At 39.4% G+C, this 19,450-nt stretch overlaps 1 long non-coding RNA gene across 1 annotated transcript in view; it reads left to right on the forward strand.

The window, feature by feature from the left end:
- Window positions 1-9,866, forward strand: part of LOC115937005 (uncharacterized) — a 47,385-nt gene extending 37,519 nt beyond the window's left edge. The window contains exons 2-4 of the long non-coding RNA XR_004072352.2: window positions 1,653-1,935; window positions 5,233-5,347; window positions 9,353-9,866. This is a non-coding gene — a long non-coding RNA (uncharacterized LOC115937005). The remainder of the gene's footprint in view (window positions 1-1,652; window positions 1,936-5,232; window positions 5,348-9,352) is intronic.
- The last annotated feature ends 9,584 nt before the right edge of the window (window positions 9,867-19,450 follow it).

A 19,450-nucleotide genomic window follows, 5' to 3' on the forward strand; every position in this document is an offset into this window, starting at 1 on the left:
ATTCTGATTTAAATCAACAAGATTCTTTTTGCTACACTCTCCTCTCTGCATGTGGGGGTGGGGCAACGGAGGGAGGAGGCGGGTAGGTTCCTGACAAGATACTTTACACAGAAGCAGTTTTCTCATACTTACCTGGAGGTTACGATGATACTAGGCTAAAGTGAAATCCAGTCTTTATTTAGTGTTCTCAATCATTTTTCCTAATCCTCCCAAACCTTGTCTGATTCCAGATTGTGTTGATGGGTGGTTGTACCCACTTCATACTACTGGATGATAGATATTTGATTATTACGTGATAGATAGGATTAAAACAGGACAACATTTAGGGCCTGAATAATTTGTATATGTGAAAATTCTCTTTTTTTTTAATTTAAATTCTCTTTCTCATCCCAATCCCCATGTTTCTAAAAACAGCATATAAACTGTAACTGAAATGAATTTTTACCCTGAAAAAGAATATGGCCTCAGCTAAAGTGAAAGGTGCTCATCAGTATTGCAAGGATATAAACAGCCTTGGTATAGTCTGGGCGGAAAATGCTTTGAGAAAAAATTTTACTGAGTTTCCCCCACTGCTTCTTCTTGTTTATGCACCTAAGTTGTCCCACCCAATTCCCTAACTAGCCTGGCAAAATATTTGACAATAAAAATACAATGTAATACATATAATATATGTATTAAATAAGTTTGTAATATATTATAACAATAATAATATAACAAGACTAAGTATACGGATTCTTATTTACAGATTCTACTAGAGCCTGCTGCAAAAAAGGAGCTATACACAAAATAAATTGAGTTATCTTTAAAATCTGTGTGCTAAGGAAGGTATTAATATGCAGTAGTTTCAAACATCTTTCCTCACTTTATTAACTAGCACCTTATTAAATTCAAGGCATTTGTCTCATGTCAGCCTTACTTTGTGTCTTCTCTGTGTCTTCATAGATCAAAAGTCCTACCCAAGTTTAGAAATACTACTGTCAGCCTCTGACCTAAGCAAATCATGACCCAGATAAAATTATTAATTAAAACTGGAAGCAAATAAATGCTTTTCTTCTTATGTTTGTTTAGATCATCATCATCATTATTATTATTATTACTTACTCTTACGTTTTATTGCTTATATTAAAATTGCTTATCAGTATTACTATAGAGTATGTGACATGGGTTGTTAGAATTTTGTAGAATAGCCACAGGGGTAGAGGGAGGGTTCTTTTCTAGAAAATTATCTATGTTTCAATAGGGAAAAATAAGATACTGTATAAGTTATAGTCCATAGCTTTTATGTTTTTCTGGTTTAGAAACAATTCCTAAATAGAATACTTGCTTCCAAACAGCAGATTTAGAAAAACATTTAAACTTCATTTCTCAAACAGTATTATTCTCCATATGGAAATATATGGTTTTCTGCTCTGAAATTTTAATTACTCTCATAAAATTATTTACAAGTGTTGACTCCTGATCCTTTGGCCTAGATGTCTTGGTCTAAGAGAGAGTCAGGTGAAGCTATTAATGATTTATTCATTATTTTGACAGATTTGCTCCCTTTATTCCTTGTTGTCAATTTCTGAATGCCAAGATCAAAGAGATTAATTCATAAGATACTTCGTTTCAAATTTTATCTTTAATCTCATGCCAAATTTTTCTTAAAACAGGAGCACATACCTGCTGGAACAGAGTTGCACAGAGAACAGCCCTCAGGCATTCCGCCCTAGAAAGACAGCTGCGTGAGGGAGCTGAGGTTTTTCTTGTGCAATGGAGTCTCCTTGTTGCTATGTTGGAGGTGGAGAGAGAAATCTTTGGGTGGCGCCATGTTCCGTATGGATGTTCAAGCAATGGGCGGAGGCTGGCTCATTGACTAACTTCATTAGTACTTTCAATTCATGTAGAAATCCAAGTATAGCTGTACACCGAGGGACTGAGTAAGCTATATACAAGGTGAGGCATATAAAGATGTAAATGTGATGAAAAGAAATGAAATATATTTATCAAGTATGAAGTAAGGAATTTCTTTGAACCTATGGTTCATGCTATTATGCAACTCCATGGTCCCTTTTGCCTGTCTGTGTATATTCCACACGTATTCCAGATTCTTTTAAAACAAATCTTCTTTATTTGAAGTAAAGGCATTTTTCTTCAATCTATCTTATCTACTAGAAACCATTGTTAGTTTTTTTAAAGCATTTATTTTCAAAAATGTTTGTTAAGAGTAGTACTAAACAATATTAGATTTGTAATTTTTTTTAAAGATTTTATTTATTTATTTGAGAAAGCGAGAATGAGACAGAGAGAGCATGAGAGAGGGGAGGGTCAGAGGGAGAAGCAGACTCCCCACCGAGCGGGGAGTCCGATGTGGGACTCGATCCTAGGACTCCAGGATCATGACCTGAGCCGAAGGCAGTTGCTTAACCAACTGAGCCACCCAGGTGCCCTAGATTTGTAATTTTTTTTAAAGATTTATTCACTTATTTTAGAGAGAATGCATGCATACATGTGTGCATGAGCGGGTGGTTTAGCACTCAGCCTCTATACATTCTGTTTGAACTAAAGATTAGACTCTTCAGATGTCAACTGCTGTTTTTGTAGAAAATAGTTCACAAAACTGTGTGAGTCCCACTTTTCTCAATTACACTTTTTTCCCTTTTCTTTTCTTCTCTTTTCCTTTCCTCTTTTTTTTTTTCCTGTTTAACTGATTAGGGGCATGGACATACAATTTTAAAAAAGAAGAAAAATCCCCAGCATTACAATGAAAAAAACCCATAGTTAGAATATTTCTGTATGTTACTGTATACTTGGCCTTGCTCTCCACCTTTTATGTTTCACTTCCTCCGCTTGTCCAGCATTAATTGTCTTCTCATACCTTTTTGGCTGCTTCTGACAGTACTTCATTTGGAAACTATGATGACTCAAATGTCAGCTTAGACAATGGAAGATATTTAAACAAATTCTGGGAATGTGTTACTAGGGTGTACAAAGTGACTTGATGAAAAACACTCTAAGCAACTAGTAAATTTTTATTTATTTATTTTTTAAAGATTTTATTTATTTATTCATGAGAGAGAGAGAGGCAGAGGGAGGAGCAGGCTCCCAAGGAGCAGGGAGCCCGATGCGGGACTCGATCCCAGGACCCTGAGATCATGACCTGAGCCGAAGGCAGACGCTTAACCATCTGAACCACCCAGGCGCCCAACTAGTAAATTTTTAATAGTACATCACCACCAATATTTCCCCAGTGGTTATACATTACAGAATTTTTATTCAGTCCTGTCAAAATATAATTGCTATATCCAACCTAAAGCAATTAAAATCTAAATTGTGAGGTAGCAGAGATTGAGAAACAATCTCGTTACAATGCATTAGCATCACTGGAATGATTCACCTGATACAAGTTACCAATCAAATGATTTAAGGGAAGTGGTTAATATTAGATTTATTATATCAATAAATTTAAATTTAAATGGTAAAACTTTTTAAAAAGCAATGTTCTGACATGAGTGAAGGGATTGAACTAGTTGTGAGTTTGGGATGTGGCCCCAACTCACTTAAAAGTAGACATACAATTCAAATTCTAAAAATCTGAGAAAAATGATCAAAACCATTTCTCTAAATCATTCCCACCAGATAAAACTAGAAATGCAGAATGACTGCAAAATGACACCACCAGGGTAAGTAAGGAATTGGCATTAGATAATCAAGCCTGTAGACATGAAGAAGGAGCAAAATTCTCCCATAAGAGGGAGAAAGCAGAGAGTGGGTAAGGGAGAGACACATCAAAGGAAGGGATGGCCCAAAGAGCATTCTTTGAGGCCTTTGTGCAGGGCTCCAGACAGCTGTGCATTTCGGCAACATGTAATTTTATTTTATTTTTTAAGATTTATGTATTTATTTGCAAGAGAGAGACAGCGTGCACATGTGTGGGGAGGGGCAGAGAGAGAGAGAGAATCCTCAAGCAGACTCTCTACTCAGCACGGAGCCCGAGGTAGGGCCCCATCCCAGGACCCTGAGATCATGACTTGAGCCAAAATCAAGAGTCGACATGTAATCGATTGAGCCACGCAGGTGCCTCTGTAATTTTAGAGTTAACAACTTACCATGCCCTTCCCTGTGTGTGGATTTTGAATCTGCCAGCAGCCTAGTGAAGCAGGCTGACCTGGAAAATCCATTCTGCACAGGAATGAGACCGAGCTCTGAGGGGGGGATGCCTCCCCAAGCCTGTTGGCTTCTCAGTGCCCAACTGAGATAACCTGACACCAAATCCAGGGCTCTTTCCATTCCATTCTCAGGGTTCCCTGGAGAAGGACTTGAGACGATGAACACCTAAAGGCCGGAAGAACGAAGAGTGTGATGAAGTGGAGATAAATACAGAAAAGAGAACTAGCATCAAATAAAGCACACTTGCCTATGAAATGATTTCAAGTGTGAAACTTTTTTGTCCACTTGAAAATCTTCTATAAGTTTTATTCTAACCTGTACCCATTCCCACAGGAGGGAAAGGAGGGAAATGACTCCCTTCTGTTCCTGTCTGCTTCATTTTCTACCATCGAGGCCCTGGCTCTGAGTCTCACAACACAAACCAGGAAATAGGGCAGGGCTGATCATGGTCAAGGTCTAGGGTCTTATATCAGACTTTCTGGGTTTTAAAATCCAGTCTGTCACTTTTCATTTGTGTGTTGAATGACTAAGCCTAAGCCTCAGGTTCTCATCTTTAAAATGGAGGAAACTAATCCTGCCACTGAGGGTTTTGATGAGAACTACATGAAGTTGTGATTGTGAGTGCTAGGCACATGCCTCATGCCTAGCGAAGGTTAGCTCCTCTCACTAATACCACAGTTCAGCTGCAGGTGAGGTAAATGAGTTCTGAAGAACTCGCTTGGTGACCTAATCACACTGAATAACATTGTTTCTTTGGAAAAAGGCAGTATTCTGAGTTTTAGCAACCTATGAATGAGGTTTCTGAGTAAGTTGAAGGCTACCAAAGAAAGAAGCAGCATTGATCCTAATTTTTTAATAAGTACAATTAATGTCATGCTATAACTTCTTTAACCAATGTAAACCAACCCAAGGAAGAATGAGTTGGATATTCTACATGAGATAGTTGAAAGAAAAATATTGCTATGAAGCATATCATATCTCTTTTAGTTGCAACTCTACTGAAAGTTTTCTTCAAGCTCATAAAATCCAGCTGATTTGAAGAATTAGAGTGGTTTGAATATAAATTCATTCCCTTCCTTATAGGCTGGATATTCTGCCATAGAAGAGAACCATCTTAGTTTCCTTGTGTAAGATAAAGAAGAGGAGAGGACCACCCACCTTGAAGATGTCAGGATTTTCCACTTTGCTCATTTGGTTGGTAAGTGCTAACTCACCACCCTCAGAAACCTCTAGCATGGCCTTATGGATTATCCTGGAGACCACAAAGCCTCTTCCTGCAGTTATGCCAGACAAGTTAGCCCTCGAGGGGTCCAAGACATTGGCATTCCCAAAGCCGCCAATATGAAAGTTACATCTCCATGACACTGGTCAAGTCCGAGCGGGGGCAGGTGCAGAACCACAGCTGTGTCGGTCATGTTGGCCGAACATATGCAGTCCTTCAGTTTCTCCTTGGCAACCCATGGGAAAGAAAGCAGGAAGCAAAATATGAAAAAAATTTTTTTTTATTTTTTTTATTTTTATGTTAATCCCCATACATTACATCATTAGTTTTAGATGTAGTGTTCCATGATTCATTGTTTGTGCATAACACCCAGTGCTCCATGCAGAACGTGCCTTCCTCAATACCCACCACCAGGCTAACCCATCCCCCCACCCCCCTCCCCTCTAGAACCCTAAGTTTGTTTTTCAGAGTCCATTGTCTCTCATGGTTAAAATATGAAAAATTTTAGTTAGAAAAAATTATACGCAAATGTGAAGCATTCGAAAGGCTGGATGTGAGGTTCTGAATAGGTCAGGCTACTTTCCCTTGTCATTTTGGAAAGCAGGTTCTATAAGAATAAGTGGGGAGGGGCGCCCAGGTGGCTCAGTCATTAACCGTCTGCCTTCGGCCCAGGTCATGATCCCAGGGTCCTGGGATCGAGCCCCACATGAGGCTCCCTGCTCAGCGGGAAGCCTGCTTCTCCCTCTCCCCCACTTGTGTTCCCTCTCTCACTGTGTTTCTGTCAAATAAAATATTAAAAAAAAAAAAAAAAGAATAAGTGGGGAAAACGCAGCTGTGTGCGGGAACTGCAACTGAAGCATGTGAGCCCTGGAATCTCTGCCTTGACACACCATCCCAGAGTCATGTGGGAAAAAATAAATCATCACAGGGAATTGCTACTTTCTTCCTTTTACGACCCTCTATAAATAGCACAACATGTATTATAATTGCACACTTTACGTAAGTGCCTACACTCTTCTCTCATCCACATTAAAAAGACACCTTTGAGGGACGCCTGGGTGGCTCAGTCGGTTAAGCGTCTGCCTTCGGCTCAGGCCATGATCCCAGGGTCCTAGGATCAAGCTCCACGTCGGGTTCCCTGCTCAGCGGGGAGCCTGCTTCTCCCTCTGCCTGCCACTCCTCCTGCTTGTGCTCTCTCTCTCTCTCAAATAAGTAAATAAAATCTTTTTAAAAAAATACACCTTTGGAAACTGAGATCCTCTGATTTTGATGACATAAATTATAATTCTAAACTGACCAATTTCTTTTCTACCTCAACTCAAACCAACATTCTCACTAGTCAGGCATCCGAAGACACTGAATTTATATCCAAGCAACATTTGTAAATGATTAGAATGAAATAATCTTAAATTTGAAAGAGACCTTCGAGAAGCGTCTCTCACAGCATTGGCACCACCAACCAGCACCCACTTGAGAAGCCCTTGTGTCAATGGTTCACCTCTATAAAAACAGCTGGGCTCCAGGGTTGCCCAGCTCGGCTTGCAAGAAAGGCCCTTGCCATTTTGACCATAAACCTCCTTCCCTGTAATTCCCACCTATTTGTTTTAGTTCTCACTCGGGGAGCCACACATTACCCATTCCTTCTTCCCCAGGGCCACGAAATATTGTAAGACAACAAACATGGTCCCTAACGCAGAGCCCCTTTCCTCCTTTCCTCTTCACAGGGCGCCTTCTCTTGCTTCTCCTCATTCCAGGGGTCCTTGCTGGGAGGAGGTTTAAGTGTCCCATGGCTCCTTTAGACTGTGTTGGGGATGGAATCTATCTGGGGTTAGGCAGACCACACACCAACCAATACAATCTCAAGCAGAAAAAAAACTTTTTTGCATGGAATTGACATCCATCATATACTGCCTTCAACTCATACTCATTTACAAAACAGAGATGACTATCCTCATGCACAGAGATGAATTAACATGATGTATCATAACAGGAGAAAAGTGGTTGACCATAAAGACCTACTAACTGCACCCCATTCCCTCTTTAAGATCATTTCATCCAACTGTGACTGTACTTCAGAATCTGCTTACTTCTCAGAGATCTTAACATCATTCTAAAATGTTCCAATTTTATGATTCATGTCAAGGATATTGAAGTACACCACAAAGTATTGACAGTGTAATCATGTAGTTTATATTAGATGGATGCCATTTCACTGAACTTTCATGAAATTATCAAATTTAAGAGCTAAAAGGAACCATAGGGATCATTTACTGTAACGTCTTCATGGGGTGGATAAAGTGAGGTTTGGAGAGATTAACACACTGTCCCACAGCCCTGTAGTGAGTTTGTGGCAAAAACCATGGTCAGATTTCAATGTTGCCACCTACATTCAGCATTCATGCATTGTCGAACCATGGGAAAGGAACTCTAAAATAATACTACTATCTGGCATTAATAATTTTTAATTAGCAATAACTCAAACCTCACTTATCAGAAAGGTTTTCCCTTGTCCAATGTAAAATAGATGCTCACTAACCCTGTCTTTTTCAGGTCTGTCTTATTTTTCTTCACAGACTATAGCAATCATATTTCTACATTTGCTTATGTGGAAATATAATTATACATAAGAACTGAGATTTTGATTTTCAGCCATGTTCATACAGCATCTGAATAACTTAAACACCAAGCCGGAGCGGGCTGAGAAGCCAGGGAACTGGGCTCTCATGGCATCACCGACATGAGTAGCTATGAAATACTGAGCAAATCATGGCTTGGTCCCCAGGTTTCTTGCCCCTGATGGGCTGCCACTCCCAGCATGGTCACCTCACAGGACCAGTAATGATCCTTGCCACCAGGGATGAAGAAAGAGTAAAGGGGAGGATGAGAAGTCTGTAGCCAGAGAGAAACAGGTGGGAGGGACGTGAACTTGAGAGATGCATAAAATGCAGAAGTGAAGGAGGAAAGAAAGGAATTTAAAGAAAGCTGCAGGGACTAGATCCTTTCGATGCTGGGAGCAAGCAGACACCGTCACAGTGTAGAGCAAAACATCCACGTGGGGCTCAGGGGAAAGTACCAGAGAAGGAAGCACAGGGAAAAGCCTGAGCATTGAGTTTGTATGTTTGGGCCTTGGGTGTTGGTGGAAATTAATTTAGTTGGTTGGCAACAGGTCCAAAAGAGATGTCAATGTGTAATATTTTCTGAAAAAAGTATATGTAAATCAACAACCAGCCATGAGGACTGAAAGAGGAAATGTGGGGACGGCTTTGAAAGCCTAAAAATTTTTTTTTAAAGATTTTATTTATTTATTTGACACAGAGAGACACAGCGAGAGAGGGAACACAAGCAGGGGGAGTGGGAGAGGGAGAAGCAGGCCTCCTGCGGAGCAGAGAGCCCGATGCGGGGCTCGATCCTAGGACCTGGAATCATGACCTGAGCCGAAGGCAGACGCCCAACGACCGAGCCACCCAGGTGCCCCAAGCCTAAAATTTATACAAATAGAAGCAACACATCCTAGCGCAAGGACATGTCCTTCATTTGGGGCTTCTGATTCTTTTTTTCAAGTGGACATAACACTGCATTAAGTAGTCACGTAAGTGCTTATTCTAAAGCTCCAAGCCTTCTGCATGGAATCCTCAAGCAGAGCCTTTTCTTGTGGCTCTGTCTGCAAAGGCCAGTGGTTTCCCTGTCCCAGGACGACATCCCCGCTGGATAGCAGGATGACCACACTCAGGTGGCCCTCGGCGGCGGGCACTGTGAGGACCTGTGCCTGGGGCTCCTGTACGGAGACCATTCTCAAGTGCCCTTGTGGTTGCATTATCCGCTGGGCTTTGCTCTGGGGCTGTAAAAGTAAAACCAGGGAAACAACAAAGCCAATTTCTTCTTATTGTTCCATTTAAGGCATGGGAAATTCACATTTATATTCATCCTCCAACGTTGCCTACATTGCAGTGACCAAAATGAAATCTATGTCTCTTTCCACAGAAATATCTGATCACTATCGTGATGATTTGAAAGGAAGAGTCACCTCAACAAAGCAGCTGCTGAAGGACAAAATGTCTGTCTCTCAATATGTTCTTTTCACTCAACTGGATGTGGTTGATGCCCAGAAGCAGTTAATTCACTTCAAAGAACTGGGAAATGTGCACCAAAAGATCTTATCAGGAAAACTTTTTAAAAGTCAGATAGATCCTTTCAAGAACATAATTTAGAAATCTTTCCAGATCAAGTAAAATGTGACTCATCTGGACTAATCTGCAGCATTGAGGTGCATGGTACAAAGTAGTCACAAAACAGCTAAGAATATAAGTGAGCTAAGTAGCTAAGTGAGTTCCATATAATGAGACCACTTTAAGGAAATCTAGTTGTGACCCCAACCATATTTTGTTTTTCTGTATGACATGCTAGTGAACATAACATAAAGATACTTGCATTGTGTATGTAAACCAAAGGGACCAGATTTCACTAGAAATTAAAGATTCCAATTGATTAACTGTTTCCTCTAGCAGATGTGCTCCTTTTTGGGTATGCTTACCCCTCAAGTATCTCTCTATGAATCCTGCTAAAATCTCCACTGCATTTTCCTTATACTGGGGTCCCCCAACTGGGCTGATCCTTGGAAGGACCTACGGGGGCTATTTAAAAAATGCAAATACTCAAGCACTTTTTGCAAATCTTCAGGAACGTGGCCCTGGAATCTGCATTTTTAAAAAACATCAGCAATAAAAAAGAACATAATTTCACTATGTGTTATGACCCCAATATGTGATGGTAATATTCTTTAGAAAGAGAATACTAGATACTTCCAGATGTGACTGATGTGTTGGGCTAGAGGGTTATTTTTTTCCTTAAAGTCATTCACTATTCCTTTTGCATAAAAACATTTTATTCAGAACTATAAACCCTCTTTATTTTTATAGTTGACTATAACAGATTTTAAGTTGACCAACAATTTCAAGCATTTGAGAGAATAAACACATTTGATAGTTTAGGGACTGAGTTATCATATACAAATCCATTCTTTTTTATTAAATGACATGTCTGATTTTGGGTGCAGCCTGATATCTTGGACACCTTCGGGGCACTAAGAAAAGCTGAAGAAAAGAAAACTGGAGGTGGGAGCAAGACAGCACACGTGGAAACTTTTATTGTGATTGTGAATCTTGTTCTCTGGTTTGGCTTTGCTTAAGATCACACCCATTTTACAAATGACCTGCCGATTAGTTCTGAAAGTGTTGATTCCTTGTTCTCCATCAACTGCCTCATTTCCAGTTTGCAGTTAGTGAATTCTTTAATAATGATTTAAGCTTAGCCCAAAGCCCAAACCCACTTTAAACAATTCCAAGGTCTATATTTTATACCACTTCTTCATTTTACAACTGGAATGCCAAAAATAGTATCTCTATTTTCAGAAAGGGTAAAAATACTATGGAGAATTTAAAAGAAAGGTTTAATAGCAAAACCAACATTTTGTAAATCCAACTCTGCACTTAGTTGAGTATGCACTTAGGACAGTCGCTTAGAAATTCATTACCTGCCTAAAGCCAGAAATAATGTAACGTATTTTAAGGGCAAAACTGTTGAGGATTGCCTTGAAAAGAAAAATAAATTAAGACAGGAGACTACTTCATCCAACCTGAAAGCCACTGCTTCGGTGTGGTCTTTCTGGAAGGCACAACACCTGATGATGGGGTGCCATGAGGCTGTTGGGTGATAAGGGTCTGCATTTCACCTCTGGGGAGAGAAACACACCTGATGAGCCATGGGATAGGAATTATTCCCACTGGCATTAGATGAGACAGTAGATGTAATAAATGTGAAAGACTCAGAACAGTCTGGTGTAGATGAAGTGTCATAAAGGTATTCATCATCAGCACCATCTAACAGGAAAGGGGGATTTTAAAAGTTAGGAATCCTGTTGAAGTTAAAAAAGCGATTTAATGTATTTGACGATTAAGTTACCCAGTTAAGAGGCGGTTTAGAGATCCTAACACATTAACCATTCAGCCTTGGCTTTCCTGTGACCTTTCTCCTCCTACCACCATATGCTGAAAACATGAATGTCAGAGTAGGTAGTTTCGCAGATCACCACTGTCACCTGACAACAAGTTTCTGCTCAAATCAAGCAAAAGAAATCACTGGGAAAATGGCAGAAGAAAGATTTTATGCTTTTTATGCCTCCTTACTTCTCAATAATAAAATTAATAAGAAACTGTCATGGTTTTTCATTTTACGAAATTAAAAATGTCTTTAGATTGTCAACAAATGATTTTGAAATAACCAGTTATTCACATGGAAAAAAGAAAGAGCCTTCACTTTTATTTCACTTCCTACATAAAAGTCAATTTGAAGTGGATCATAAACCTGAATGTAAACACTAAAATAATAAATGGAAAAGAAAACAAAAGAGAATATCTTTGTGACCCTGGGATAAGCAAAGCTTTCTTAGAGAGTATACAGAAAGCATAAACCATAAAAGAAAAATATTGATAAATTGGACTTCATTAAAATTAAAACTTCTCATCAAAAACACAGTTAAGAAAATAAATACACAAGACACAGACTGGGAGAAAATATTAGCAATATATGCATCTGACAAAATTATTTGTCTTGAGAATATGTAAAGAGTTCCCACAACTCAAAAATCAAAACAATCCAATTGAAAAATCTTTATAAAGAAAGATATATTAAGGTCCAAGAGACATGAAAAATGATAGTTGATGTCATTAGTTATCAGAGAAATGTGAATTAAGGCCACGATGAGACATTACTACAAACCCACTGAAATGGTTAAATGAAACATATTTACAACACTAAAAAATTGGAGAGGATTTGGAGCAACTGGAACTTTCATATGGAACTGGTGAGAGTGTAAAATGGTTCAGCCACTTTGGGAAACTATTTGCCAGTTGTTCAAAAGTTAAACACGTCTCTAGACTAGGACCTAGCAATTCTACGTCTCTAGACTAGGACCTACCAATTCTACTACTAAGTACATGAGAGAAATTAAAAGATATGTACACAAAATGCCTTTTACAAAAATGTTCACAGCAACATTATTCATCATAACCCCAAACTGAAAACAACTCAAATGTCTATTGACAGGAGAATGGATAAACAAACTGTGGTAGATTCATACATGGAATTCTACTCAGCAACAAAAAGGCACAAGCCATTGATACATCTAAAAACCTGAATGGATCTCAAAAATAATACACTGAATGAGAAAAGCAGTTAACAAAAAAGTGCATACTATACTGCATTTATTTAGAAATTTAAAATAGACAAAACTAACCTCTGATGATAGAATCAAATCAATGGTTGCTTGGTGGCACAAAGGAACTTTTCAGGATGATGGACATGTTCTGTGTCTTGATATGCATTTGTCAAAACTGTCCAAGTATACTTTTTAAAATCGGAGTATTCCACTCAATGTAAATTATTCCTAAAAGAAGAAGAAGATTGAGGAAAAGAAGTCTTAGATCCCTTACCTTTTGTCTTATTTCCAATCCATGAGTTAATCTGCATCCTGGCTTCTTCTAAATTATCTTTCAAATCCAAATTTTCAGGTTTCAGTTTATATAATTTTTCAATACATTCTAAATATTCCTATAAAGTGAGCATAGAAAAAGAAGAGATGTAGCAAATAAATTATGATTTTAATACATTTAGGCCATACATGGTAAAAATCTTACATAAATAAAGGCAGAAATATGTAAAATACAAGTATGCAGGACTAGGCCCAACTAATAAAAATATATACATTTGTCGTATTTGAGGCATATAGTGAAGGAAAATTAACAAATTACTATAGGATGTTATTTCAATGACAAAGACATTTCTCTTTCTTCTCAGCCTCTGAGGGTGCACTGCATAATTAGGATAATCTGACAAGAGAATTAGTGTCCTCAGTAATTAGTGTCAGATATCTTGGGTTCCAAGATATCAATTCCTTTTTTATTACTGATATCAAAATTTTGTCAGTGTTGTTTTTAGTCGTAAACTATGTAAAATGTATTATTTTTATGCTTCAACTGGACTCATCTGAAACATGATTGAACATGTCACAAATCAACATCTGAAAATTAGAATCCTAAACTCTTCTATATGAGATAAATGCATATATAAAATATATTGTATGTTCTCTACATAGCAATATCTATCTCAATATATACTACATCTTTTTATTTTCCTACAGTTTTGAAAACACAAACAGTACTAGAATAAATTAAATAAAGGAAGGAAGGAAAGGCTTCTACCTTACTTATGGAAACATGTTTTACTTTAACTCCCCAGGAGGAACTTCTGCAAACATCCCACTTGCCATGGGGACTTGACTGGACATATTGATTTCCAAGAGAAGTGTTTGAATGTGTGAATGGATCCCTGTTTCTTGTTCACACTAGGATGAGGTTAGAAAATACTTGAAAACAGGGGCGCCTGAGTGGCTCAGTCATTAAGCATCTGCTTTCGGCTCAGGTCATGATCCCAGGGTCCTGGGATCGAGCCCCGCATCGGGCTCCCTGCTCGGCGGGAAGCCTGCTTCTCCCTCTCCCACTCCCCCTGCTTGTGTTCCCTCTCTCTCTGTGTCTCTCTCTGTCAAATAAATAAATAAAATCTTTAAAAAAAAAAAAAGAAAAAAGAAAATACTTGAAAACAGGGACCTTGGTATCACCCACTTAACTATCAGCTGAGGTTAGACAAGGGGGTCTTTGGTTTGCATTAGGACATGAGATTTCAGAAAAAAACCGGAAACAAAGACTATTTGTTCCGCCATGTGGACATATTGAAAGTTTTGCCTTTCACGGACTGTGCCTGTCTGACAATGAGACCATGCTCAGAGAGCAGGCACCACGACATGTCACCATCACCTCTTGGGCATGAAGGACAGCAGCATAGTCCATGCCCCTGGGCGGAGCTTGCCCCGTCTCCTCCACAAGATGGCCCCGGGCACACATTCACATGGACGTATTAATTTTAGTAGAGGTGGCATCAGGGAAAATGTGTTTGCTATATTTTGTAATAAATAAGTATTCTGGGCAATGAAGTTTGGTCTTAGTAGCCCACCATAGATAATAGTGGGAAGGTCACATCTTCTAAAATGCTATAGACCTCCTTACATAAATGAAGGAATACATTACACTGGGTTTTTTTTAGAAATTACTAATATGGAAAAGAATTTAACAATAAAGCTTATAGGGGCTCCTGGGCGGTTCAGTTGGTTAAGCATCTGCCTTCGACAAAAGGTCATGATCTCAGGGTCCTGGGATCGAGCCCCATGTTGGGCTCCTTGTTCAGCCAGGACCTTGCTTCTCCCTCTCCCTCTGCTACTCCCCCTGCTTGTGCTCTCTCTTGCTATCTCTCTCTCTCTCAAATAAATAAATAAAATCTAAAAAAAACAACAATAAAGTTTATAAAGATAAGCCATCTTTAGTTACCTTTCCAAAAAATAATATAATTATATATTTTGAGCACTGACTATGGTCCAGGCACTTCTACTGTCTGGGTAGCTTTCGGGTTCCATTATGAAGTCGCTCTGATAAACTGCCATAAAAGAAATGAATACAGAAGTAGGAACTATATACATACCTTTGTGTTTAAGGAATTTGCAGTTCTTGTTAATTCATTCAAGTGAAACACCTACAAAGGGAAACAAAGAATTATTTTCAAAGGCTATTGAATGCTACTCCAAGAGACCAGATGGTGAGAAAGGAAATCAACTTCTTGCCATGAATGTTAAGCTGTTTACATTTTTATGAACTTTCTGTTATTCATTGCACCTTTCTCTTATCTGTTTCTTAGTTTTGTTCCACATGAAAATAAAAGATATTATCTCAAAGAGGAAAGGTGAGTTTGAAAAACAAAATCTTTCATGTGCTCTTAAGCAGGAATCTGAGTATTACAGTGTTAGGGATGGGGTGTAGACACTTACGTGTGTGTGTGTATTTACCTTTATAATCCCTGTGACAGAATGCAAGACAGGTTTAAAAAGGTGTTTAAAAATAATTCAGCCTTATCCATTTGTGTTGTCACTTTGTTTTGTTCATCCCTACATTCTCAGTTGTGAAACATTGTAGGAAGCCCATAAGTACTTGTTGAATGAAGAATGAATGATTGTGTGGATTAATGAATGGATCTTAACATCATTTGCAGGCAGTTAATACCATTGGTTACTCACCAGGCATGCAAAAATAACCATTAAATTCATATAGTAGGTAATTATTGCCAAGTTATGTTCACAAATGGTATCCAATTTGATGTTCACAGTATCCCCTCGAGATTCCAGTACCTTCTATCATTTTCTCCACACAGAGTTAATAAGTTTCCTAAAGACCTATTGACTAACCCAAGGTGTAACCATAGTTTCCTAAGATCTTTATCAGAGAACAGCTGAAATAAAACATTGCAGCTCTCTTCAAATATTGAAAGGCTGAGTACATTTAACATGCTCTGTAGACATGGGATAAAGAAGTAGCTGATATGGAGCAGATATTTCAACTTTCTTAAAATACACATGCAAGAGGATATAACTTTTGTGTACATCTTTTAAGAACAGGAAAATGATAAAGGAGCCATGGTTATGGAGAGGTAGATTTTAGCTCAAGACTAGGAAGAACTTTCTACAATGTCGAACTTTCTGAATGTTTGTTAAAAAGCTACTTCACTTGGGACGCCTGGGTGGCTCAGTCGGTTAAGCGTCTGCCTTCGGCTCAGGTCATGATCCCAGGGTCCTGGGATCGAGTCCCACATCGGGCTCCTTGCTGAGCAAGAAGCCTGCTTCTCCCTCTGCCTGCCTCTGTCTCTCTCTCTCTGATAAATAAAATCTTAAAAAAAAAAAAAAGCTACTTCACCCTCACCCTCTCAAGCTCCGCCTTATTGGAGGACTTCAAAGAACTGAGCAGCCTCTTGCCTGCTGGCTTCTAGTGGAGATGGAAGTGGAGAGTGGAGAGTGACTCCCGGCTCTGACCTGGCCTGGCAGTTTCCTATATCATAGGACAGAACGGTTCCATAATCCGTGGACTCTGCATGAATGGCGCCCCCTGGTGTTGCTTCTGTGGTCCACCTCCTCCTCCTCAAAAGAAAGCTCAATTATGTGCATCTGGCTGGGTCTTTGAATGCTGTAAGGGAGAATCATTAAGGGGATGAAAATACGAGGGATTTTTCTCCATTTTGTATGGGAAGGAGCAAGGAAAAAAAAAATTTGACCTCTTTGGGTCTCTGCGAACTCAGGTGCTTGGCTGCCAGAAGAGACAATAAATATTTCTGCTCCAGACTCTCTGCCTGACTTGTGCCCTCAGCACAGCGGGCCAGGCCGTCTCTCTGGTGGCAAAACCCGAAGCGAGCTGCGGTTTAGAAGGAGCCCCCGGTCAGCAGGTCGTCTCTTGTTTTGAAGGAGGGGTGACGGGAAGAGGTGACTCTACACATACTCATCCCACGACGTGTAAAGCGTCCTTAGCATCCTCCTGTGCTCCTATTTCTCCCCTGCCACAAACAAGTATTTATTGAGCACCTACTGTGGGTAAGACATTTGGAACCTAGTCTACCAATGCACGGAAACAGGATAAAATTGAACAGAAGAGCTTTTACATTTAATTTTTCTTGAGTTTAAATATATCATTAAACTCAGAGTTTGACTCAGCTCTTCAAATTCATTTCCACTTTAAATTCTGACTGGGGAGAATCTTTGTTCCACTAGTTACTCATTCCCTCTATAATAAGCAGAGAGATAGTGAAGGCATGTTGACAGAGACCTACTAAGAACTATTTCTTCCAGTCACCCAGAGTCATTGGCTGAATTAAAGCACTTATGATCTCTTTGAAAATGTAACTGTATAGATTATAAATCCTTGAAAATATTCTTTATGTGACCCATCAGAGGAAGGCCCTGGGAGGATGCATATGGGTGGGAATGGAGGTGGGGATTCCCAATTCTGCTATGGGTCAGGTTTGCCTCGATGAGTGCCTCCCCTGTTTGCCCTTTGCTGTGCTCACTTATCCCCTGCCCCTCAGAACAGAGCTATGGGAAATCTTACTTTTTGAGCCCTTTTTGAAAGAGCCAATTCGATAAGTAACCTGAAGTGAAGGTGGACATTCTCCTATGTTTAGAGTTGGGCATCTATGGGCGATCTCACAGGAGAGTGCTTGAAATCACCACGTGATTGTCTTCTAGACATGGCTGAAAGTGTGATATACCTTTTCCATCTGAGATGCACCGGTGGCCTCTGGCCCCTAAGACAAGGGAGAAAAGAAGAGGTTCTCAGTGGTGTGGTCATAGCTCATCTCCTTAAAAACATCAAAGCAGAACTGTGCATTTGATTCACTGAGTGCATTCCTTTACCTGGGTTCTGGAACACAAAGATAAACAACAACAAAAATGTACATCAAACCACCACTATGTAGCAGTTTATTTCAAATTAGGGAAATAGTTACTTCTATTTTGTGAAATCAAAATGCTCTAAGAGGGGCTTTGTGTGAGCAAAAAGAACACAGATGTTGGAACGAAATGCATTTCTATCTTTGCCACCTTCTAGCCTTTTGACCCTTACTTTAGTTCTCCTGGTGTCTACATTCTCTCTGGTGATGGCTAAGTAACAGCTTTCTTACAGGATTCGTGTGAGGATGAAATCATGTAATATCTGTAAATTTCAGGAAGCACTGTGCACTTGGAGTCATACAGACACAGGGCTGGCACCTAAGAGTGAGTGCCTCCTTATAATTTGCTCCTTTGGGAACCTTGCTTGCCTGCCCCTGCTCCTGGCCCTGGTTGGGATGCCAGGTCAGGATTTTGGATACAGGAGGCTGCAGGTCTGTATTTCTGGTGGCTGTACTTACATTGTGTTATGGACACCTTGAGGGGCTTCCACTAAGACATTCAAATCAGAGTGAAATGCTCCCTTCATCTGTTGTTCATGTAAACGGAGTATCTCAGTCTTAGAAAGTCCAAATGTTTTAGGAAAATGCTTTCTTTGTCCTGTACATTTTAAAAGGGGAAAGAACCCAGTGTGGTACATTTCCTTAAAAAGCACCTGAAAAGGAAAACGTGTCATTGCTGAGTTTGAGTGAGGATACAAATAGAAAAGTCATCTTTTTTTTTTTTTTTTTTTTGCTGAAGTATTTAACTCATACAATGTCTTGCCAATATCCGGAAGCCCAGAAGCAACTTTTCCAGCCCAGGGGTGTGGTTCCAATAAAACAGCCTTAAGAGTTCCTACAAAAAGATCAAGTTTGAATAATTTGGCTAGCTAAATAGCTGACATTTCATTGGGACTGGAAATGTTACCACTTGCTTAAAAGCTACCACTCTCTTCCCATCAACATGGAAGTAAAATCCTCTAAGACACCAGTATATTCCTATATATTCTGGAAATGGAGTTGGGGGGAGGGAGAAAAATATGAGTCAGATGGGGTTCAAGTTCACAAGAAAATAGCAATAGATGCACAAACCAAGATCTGTCCCTCAGAGTTTGCGTGATGCTGACCCATTGTTTTTTTTCTCCCCACTCAACTGTTTGGGAAGTCTACTTCCTGGTAACCCACACAGCAACTTACAATCAAAAACCATCCTCTGGCTATATCAGTTAATTCTAGTTGGATCCAAAGAATCTGAAAAATAGGATTGCTCTGCTGAAGGAACAAGTAGTTGAAATGGCCAAGCATGGGTCTTGATAATGGAGAGCCTTTAAACCTGACAAGCTTGAGTTCTAATGTGAACTTTGCCTTCTGTTACACATGTAACTTACTTGACTTCTCTGAACCTAACTATAAAATAAATCTCCTATTATAAAATAGGAGTCACCTGAAAAGGTCGTTGTGAGTGTGAAATGTGATAATACATATAAAGCCTCTAAATAGGAATATTATTCAATACTATTATCTTCCTTCCCCCTTCTAGTGATTATGGATTTAACTCAAAGAAGAGTCAAAGAGATTTGAGGAGGAAAGTATCAGGTCCCAAAATTAATTCTACAAATGTGGACACCAAAGTGAGCCTAGAAGGGTTACATGACTTCCTCAAGTCTGCACAGCTAGAAAACATCCAATTCACAATGAACACCCAGGTTTCCTGACTCATGACCCGTCATC

Source organism: Leptonychotes weddellii, chromosome 13 (genome assembly GCF_054177405.1).
Source record: "Leptonychotes weddellii isolate Sample4059 chromosome 13, ASM5417740v2, whole genome shotgun sequence".
NCBI lineage: Eukaryota > Metazoa > Chordata > Mammalia > Carnivora > Phocidae > Leptonychotes > Leptonychotes weddellii.